General features: G+C 49.9%; 1 protein-coding gene across 13 annotated transcripts in view; it reads right to left on the minus strand.

Moving 5' to 3' along the window:
* The window catches only part of CHD9 (chromodomain helicase DNA binding protein 9), a 73893-nt gene extending 68460 nt beyond the window's left edge, over positions 1-5433 (minus strand). For 2 of the 13 annotated variants that reach the window (XM_048515501.1, XM_048515500.1), the window contains exon 1: positions 5002-5433. The gene's annotated coding sequence lies outside the window, so the exon portion shown is untranslated. The remainder of the gene's footprint in view (positions 1-5001) is intronic. The other 11 variants (XM_048515506.1, XM_048515510.1, XM_048515503.1 and 8 more) reach the window with 7 other exon arrangements.
* Positions 5434-6324: the final 891 nt, after the last annotated feature.

Consider the following 6324-nt stretch of genomic DNA (forward strand, 5'->3'; position numbering starts at 1 on the left):
TTGAATCCTTGTGTTTTAAGACTGCAATCCTACAATACTAAGCTAAATTCAGTGGACACAGACTTATTTCCAAATATACATACACAGGAATCCTGTCCCTCCAGTACAAAAAAAAAAAGGCTTCTTAATAGAGGAAGCAAAGTAAGGTGGTAGAGTAGGCTACATTTCAGACTGCAGGGGAAAAGTCTCATATTATACTAAGAATTATACTACCCTGCAAATTAACAATTAGTGTACCAGAGAAAAAGGACGGACTACGGATTATTGCATGCAGTGCTGGATTTCCACTTACTGGAAATTATTAATCTAGAGGAATTGTGAAAAATGTAATCCTTTGCCTGCAGTGATACATTCTACTCTACCACCTCATTCTGCTACATGAGTAGGCCAGGCCTTACAGTGGAGAATTATGGCAAAGGCACAAATTACACACCAAGACTTTGATCTGTAGAACATAAAAGGGAATCAACAGGAAACTGGTTAGTAACTGACTCTTGTATAGATCATATTATTAGTTATTTAATATTCCATGCTATTGCCATGAAGCTTAAAAGTGTTATTTCAGCTCCAGGCTAACCCTGAGCAGTAGAGCACAAAACGGTAATGGCCACAAAGCAAGAATCACAAGCTATCATCCTTAGGACGTTTTCCTGTGAATAAGACCCATAGAATGCCATGAAATTTACATCTGAGCAGATCAGCTTCAGATATCTCCCATCATCAGTTAAGGACAGTGATTTCCCAGGTCCATTGATCTGTAAGATGCAACAAGACCAACATTATGGGAATGAAATATAACCCTACTAAGTTTTTGCTAATTAGATTTTGACATTTTTGCTATCAATTCACTTGGTAAGATGGTACACATTTCACCCTCATGGGACTCACCAAACTCCTCCTTACTCCCCTGCTCTAAGGAACAGAAATTTTCACATGGTTCCAAAACTAGTCAACTATCTCTAGTTGCCAACACCAAACCTGAACCAAATCTGCAGTCCTTAACCCTAGCAGTTCTTCCAATTAGCTATTTTCTGTATAGAATTTTCTACTTGCAGGAGACTGTACCACCAACCTTCATCTTCCATCTACTGAAAATGTCCTATTTCATCAGTCTTTTTACCTGACAAGAAGCCTTCTCCCGTGTTCCAGTATCAACGGTAACTATGAACCCCTCCTCAGTTTTAACCCTTTTTCTACCTCCACATAAACTATCCACTTCAAAAACAGCATTATTATCATCCAGAGAAGGGTACATTCCATTCTGCAAACATTTTACATCTGTGACTGCTTTCCGCCACATAAATCCTTGCTTTTACATCTCTTTAAGTGGCCCAGCATTCTACACTATGCACCAGATATCTCTGGTCCACTTCTGAGCTCAAGCAACATTTTACGTCTTTTAGTAACTCTGCATTTTCCATACGTAAAGATAATGAACAATCAATTTCACAGATGCGGAGATTGTAAAACTCATAAAAGTGTAAAGTAACAGTTATAAAAATTAGAACACTAAAGCTATCACAAACCCTTAAATCTTTCACTATGTTTTCTGCCCCTGCCTAGCACCAAAAAAGTCCACCACCATCATTCCCAGGTATCTGAACAAGTAAGGAGTCTACTAGCCTCATACACCTGCCACTTTCATTTCTAGTGCACAGTTACCTCTAACTTTCCAGAGGTGAGTGCAAAGCTGTCTGCTACCATTCCCGACCTCAGTGAGGTATACCAAACAACCAGCTACTTGGCAGTACAGGACAAAGTTTCTACATCTAGTTTCCACTATGTCCAGCCCATTATGACAGCAATTCTCAGGAGGCTTCACCTGGATATTCAAATGGATTTTTGCAAGGAAGGGTTACCCACACTGCCACTGATGGGACAGAGTCAATACAGTACAAAGTGCTAAGGAGTATTTGGGAGTTCATGCGTGAGAGTCTCTGAGAGAGAGAGAAGACACACGCATATAACGTTAAGGACTGAAGATGTGACCAAGAGGTGGTTACCCTGAGTTACCCTGCTCAGGGTAACCACCTCTTGGTCACATTTCAGTCCTGCCAGCCAATGCGGCAGGCAGCAATGCCAGCCAATGCAGCGAGCAGCAAACTACTTCCATCTTTGCCAAGCAGTAAACCTTGCCTCCTAAACCTGGAAAACAAAAAGAGATTGGTGAGAGAGCTATCTCATATCACCTGTTATAAGAACAGCTCCCATACCACCCTCACCCCAAATACTTCGTATGTACACATTGATACCACCAAAAACACACCAATTGTCACCAGGACATGGCTGGAAGGCACATGATGATATAGAAATGTTGTTAAGACTAAGGAAGTGTGGTCAGTACTGGGATGGGATACCTCCTGGAAGCCTACATATGCTTCCTTGAATTCCTTGATAGAGGAAAGGCAAGATAAAAACATAGCACCAATGGCACAGCCCCAAGGGGGCGGGGGGGTGCATGACAGACCGGGCGTGCACCCCTGCGGGGGCGTGGCAGGGGTACAGGGCACATGCGTGCCCCAGGCACAGTTCCCCCTCACTCCACCCCTGCATAGCACATGCATGTAACAGCTGCCTGCCCTAGCTGAAGCACCTGCTAGTCAGGGCTGTCAACAGCCCCCATGGGCCCCTAGTCAAAAACTGCTCTGGTGCCCCTGTGTCAAATCCAAAAGGCACACTGACTTGCCTGGCTCCATGGTCCCTCCTGGTAAACAAAGGTCCCTGCAATGTTGTCCACAGACCCCACCTCTCAAAAAGCCTGGTTTTGGTTTACTCTGCAATAAATTATTTAGGCATTAAGGTGTTGTGATTCCTTATGAGATGCTGGAAGAGGTCAGTTCCACACAGGTCACTGATCTATTAAAGTCAGTACCATCTAGACTTGCTTTCAGCAACACACTAGAGTCTCAGAATCTTTCGCATTATGTACTACCTGTTACTTTCAGCTGGACATGTTGGAGACTGGACCTGAGACCTTATACATGCAAAATGCTTCAGCACTTAACCCTCGTTCCTCCACCCCTGTGAACCACATGAAACTGTCTTCTATCTAGTAAGCCCATTGGTCCATTAAGGTCATCCCTATCTACTCTGTCTGTGGCACTCCAGGTTCCAATTACAGGTATTTCACATCATCAACAATTCGACTCTCTAGATGCTGCAGTTTGAACCTGAGACCTTGTGCCTGAGACTGCTCTAACAATGTGTGTCAGCCCCTCTGAACAGCACAAAGCTCTCAGACCGCTGGCTGATCAAGGTCAGCCCTGTCTACTTTGACTGGCGGCGGCTCTCCAGGGGTTCAGATGGAAATCTTCCCTATTATCCATTATCTGGGACCTTCTGCATGCAAAGCTGGCACTTGACCTCCAAGGCCCACCCCAGCCTCCAAACCTCACTGTGCTATCAGTTCCCTGCCCCCACCCTGCCGACAGTTTCAACTGGCTACAGAACTCCCTTCACCTCCCATTGTTGATGCCTCAAATGAAGAAGAAGAGTTTGGATATATACCTTACTTTTCTCTACCTTTCAGGAATTTACAATCACTTTCCTTTCTCCTCCCCGCACCAGACACTTTTGTTAGGTAGGTGGGGCTGAGAGTTGTGAGAGAGCTGTAACGGGCCCAAGATCATCCAACAGGCTTCGTGTGGGGGAGTGAGGAATCAAACCTACTTTTCCAGATACAAATCCACTTGATCTTAGTCACTACACCAAAAATGAAGAGCAATTGGGAGGGTGGGAGGGGGGGGGGGGAGAGAGACCCATCTTGAATCTGTTTAAAAGAGATGGGGAAGGGAGGTGATGGGCAGGCCAACACAGAACAAATACTTGGGCAAGCCCAGTGCACATTTACTTACACAGTTGCCCATGCACTCAAGCATGTACACATACAGCCCACCTAGGCAACAGAAGAACCTTGAAGCTAGGGATGCCAGCCTGTGGATGGGGGCTGGGGATCCCCTGCAATGACAGCTCATCTCCAAACTAGAAATCAGTTCCCCTGGAGAAAACGGATGCATTGGAGGATGGACTCTATGGCACTGCACCTCACTGCAGCCCATGCCCTCTCCAACCTCTATCCCCAAATCTCTAGGAGTGTCACATCACCCTGATCTGAGCACCCCAACCTCACATTTCCCCTCGGTGGGAATTTGGCAACCCTAGGAGACCTCCTGAAATTATAACTGATCTCCAGACTACAGCGATCAGTTACCTTGGAGAAAATGGATGCTTTGGAAGGTGGCCTTTATGGCATTTCACCCCACTGAGGTCCCTGTCCCTCACGAGCTGCATCCCCAAATCTCCAGAAGTTTCCCACCTGGATCCGTCAACCTTAACCCCCTGTCGGTGGCAACCCTAGAAGACCTCCTGGAATTACAGCTCATCTCCAGACGACAGAGAGCAGCTCCCCTGGAGAAAATGGATGATTTGGATAACGGACTGCATGGCATTTCACCCCAGCGAGGTCCCCCTCCTCCCCAGGCTGCATCCTCCCATCCCCAGTAGCTTCCCACCTGGATCTGGCCACCATGCATCCCCTGACCCCCCCCCCCCCGTAGGTGGCCAGAAGGGACCTGGCAACCCTAGGAGACCTCTCAGAATTGCAACTAACCTCCAGACGACAGGGTGCAGCTCCCCTGGAGAAAATGGATGCTTTGGAGGGTGGCCTCCACGGCCATGCACCCCAGTGAGGTCCCCGTCTCCCCCCCCCCAGACAGTCAGGAATCCCCCCAGCCTGGCTCTGACCACTCCCTCCCCATCCTATACTGGCGGGCTGCGAAGGGGGGGGGGGGAGCTGACAACCCCCTCCTGACATCCATAGGCAGAGGAGAGCCAGCAAGGCCACGCAGGGCGGAGGAGGGAGGTGTGACCGAGCAGGCCCAGCGACGCCCTCCTCGTGTGCAGGAACCTGGGGAGGGGGGGCGATTGGGGCAGCGCCCCCTCCCCCCGCTGCGACGCCCCCTCCCCCCAAGATGGGCGGGGCCGGGCCGCTCACGTACTCACCAGGCCCGGAGCACGCGGAAGGACCGGCGTGTGCGGCTGAGGCGTCGTCTGAGGCGCTGCCCGGCTTGACAGCTCGGCCCGGGGAGGAACAGGAGGAGGGCGGCGGCCACTCCCCCCTGAGGGGATTTCCGTCCCCCCCTCACGCGCTCCCCTCCCCCCACCCCGTTTCCTTTTCCCGCCCACCGGGGCTCGTCCGTCCTTCCTTCCTTCCCGCCCGCCTGCCTTTCGTAGCCGGAGGGAGGAAGCGCTGACCCACCCAGGGAGGGAGGAAGGGTGGCCGAGGCGCTGCCTGAGGCGGAGGCGGCGGCGGCTGAGGGCGAGCGGTGGGCGGGGCTTGAGGCGCTCCTCACCCGCCCCCTTTTTTTTTTTGCCTCTCTCCCCCGTTTAATCTCGCCGGCGGGAGGCGCGCGCCGCCAACGGCCCCCCTCACGCGACAGCCAACCCGAGGGAGGGAGACATCGGAGGGGCGGTTGGGAACTCGGCTGCGTGCGTGGCCGCGAGGGAGGTGACGGGTGGTGAGGGGGGTCTATTTGCATATTTGTCAGCCGCTCGTTGGTTGGCTGCACCGGGTGGCCGGGGCGGTGGGCGTAGGAAAGGAGGCGAGGATGGGGTTATGAAGCGGAGGCGTTTGGGCCTCGTGTGGCGTGGTCGGTAGGCGGCGGGTTCGAGTCGCCGGCGGGACCGGATGATGTGACATATCTTATAAATAGTTTCGAAAGTCACATGGAGGAGGGGAGGTTTGGCCTTGACCTTGGGCCTATTGCGTTCTTCCTCATAGGGTTGTTGTGAAGGTGAAATGTGAGTGTTCATTCCAGTCACCCACTCAGCTCCTTAAAGGAATGTTAGGGTTTTAAAAGGGGCAAGTGAGAGAAGGTGATGCTGGACCCTACCTGACAAGATATCTCCTGAGTTCAGTAAAGGATGGGGGGGGGGGAGGGGGAGTACTAAAACGATTGGAGGCAGGTAAATGCTGGAAGGATAGACTGCCTTTGAATAGGGAGGCTTTCTCCATCATTTGTAAAAGATCATTGGAGCAGTTTCCCTTTCTCAGGCCAAAGGTCCACAATTTCCACAAAGGCTGGACTGCCTTTGCACATGGAAGTTCTGGTTCTGACCCATCACAACTAATAACATGGAGTTGCTCTGCTGGCTCAGGAGAGTAGCCTAGACTAAAAATCCATCTAGTCTAGCATCGTTCCTATAGTGGCTATCCAAATAAATAAATACCAGTGCAGTCAGGACAGATTGATTATGTATGTTCATAAATAATATTTTGATGTATTCATAATTAATATTTTATTTATTAATATTTATTTATTTATT

The sequence above is a fragment of the Sphaerodactylus townsendi genome, linkage group LG14, assembly GCF_021028975.2.
Source record: "Sphaerodactylus townsendi isolate TG3544 linkage group LG14, MPM_Stown_v2.3, whole genome shotgun sequence".
NCBI lineage: Eukaryota > Metazoa > Chordata > Lepidosauria > Squamata > Sphaerodactylidae > Sphaerodactylus > Sphaerodactylus townsendi.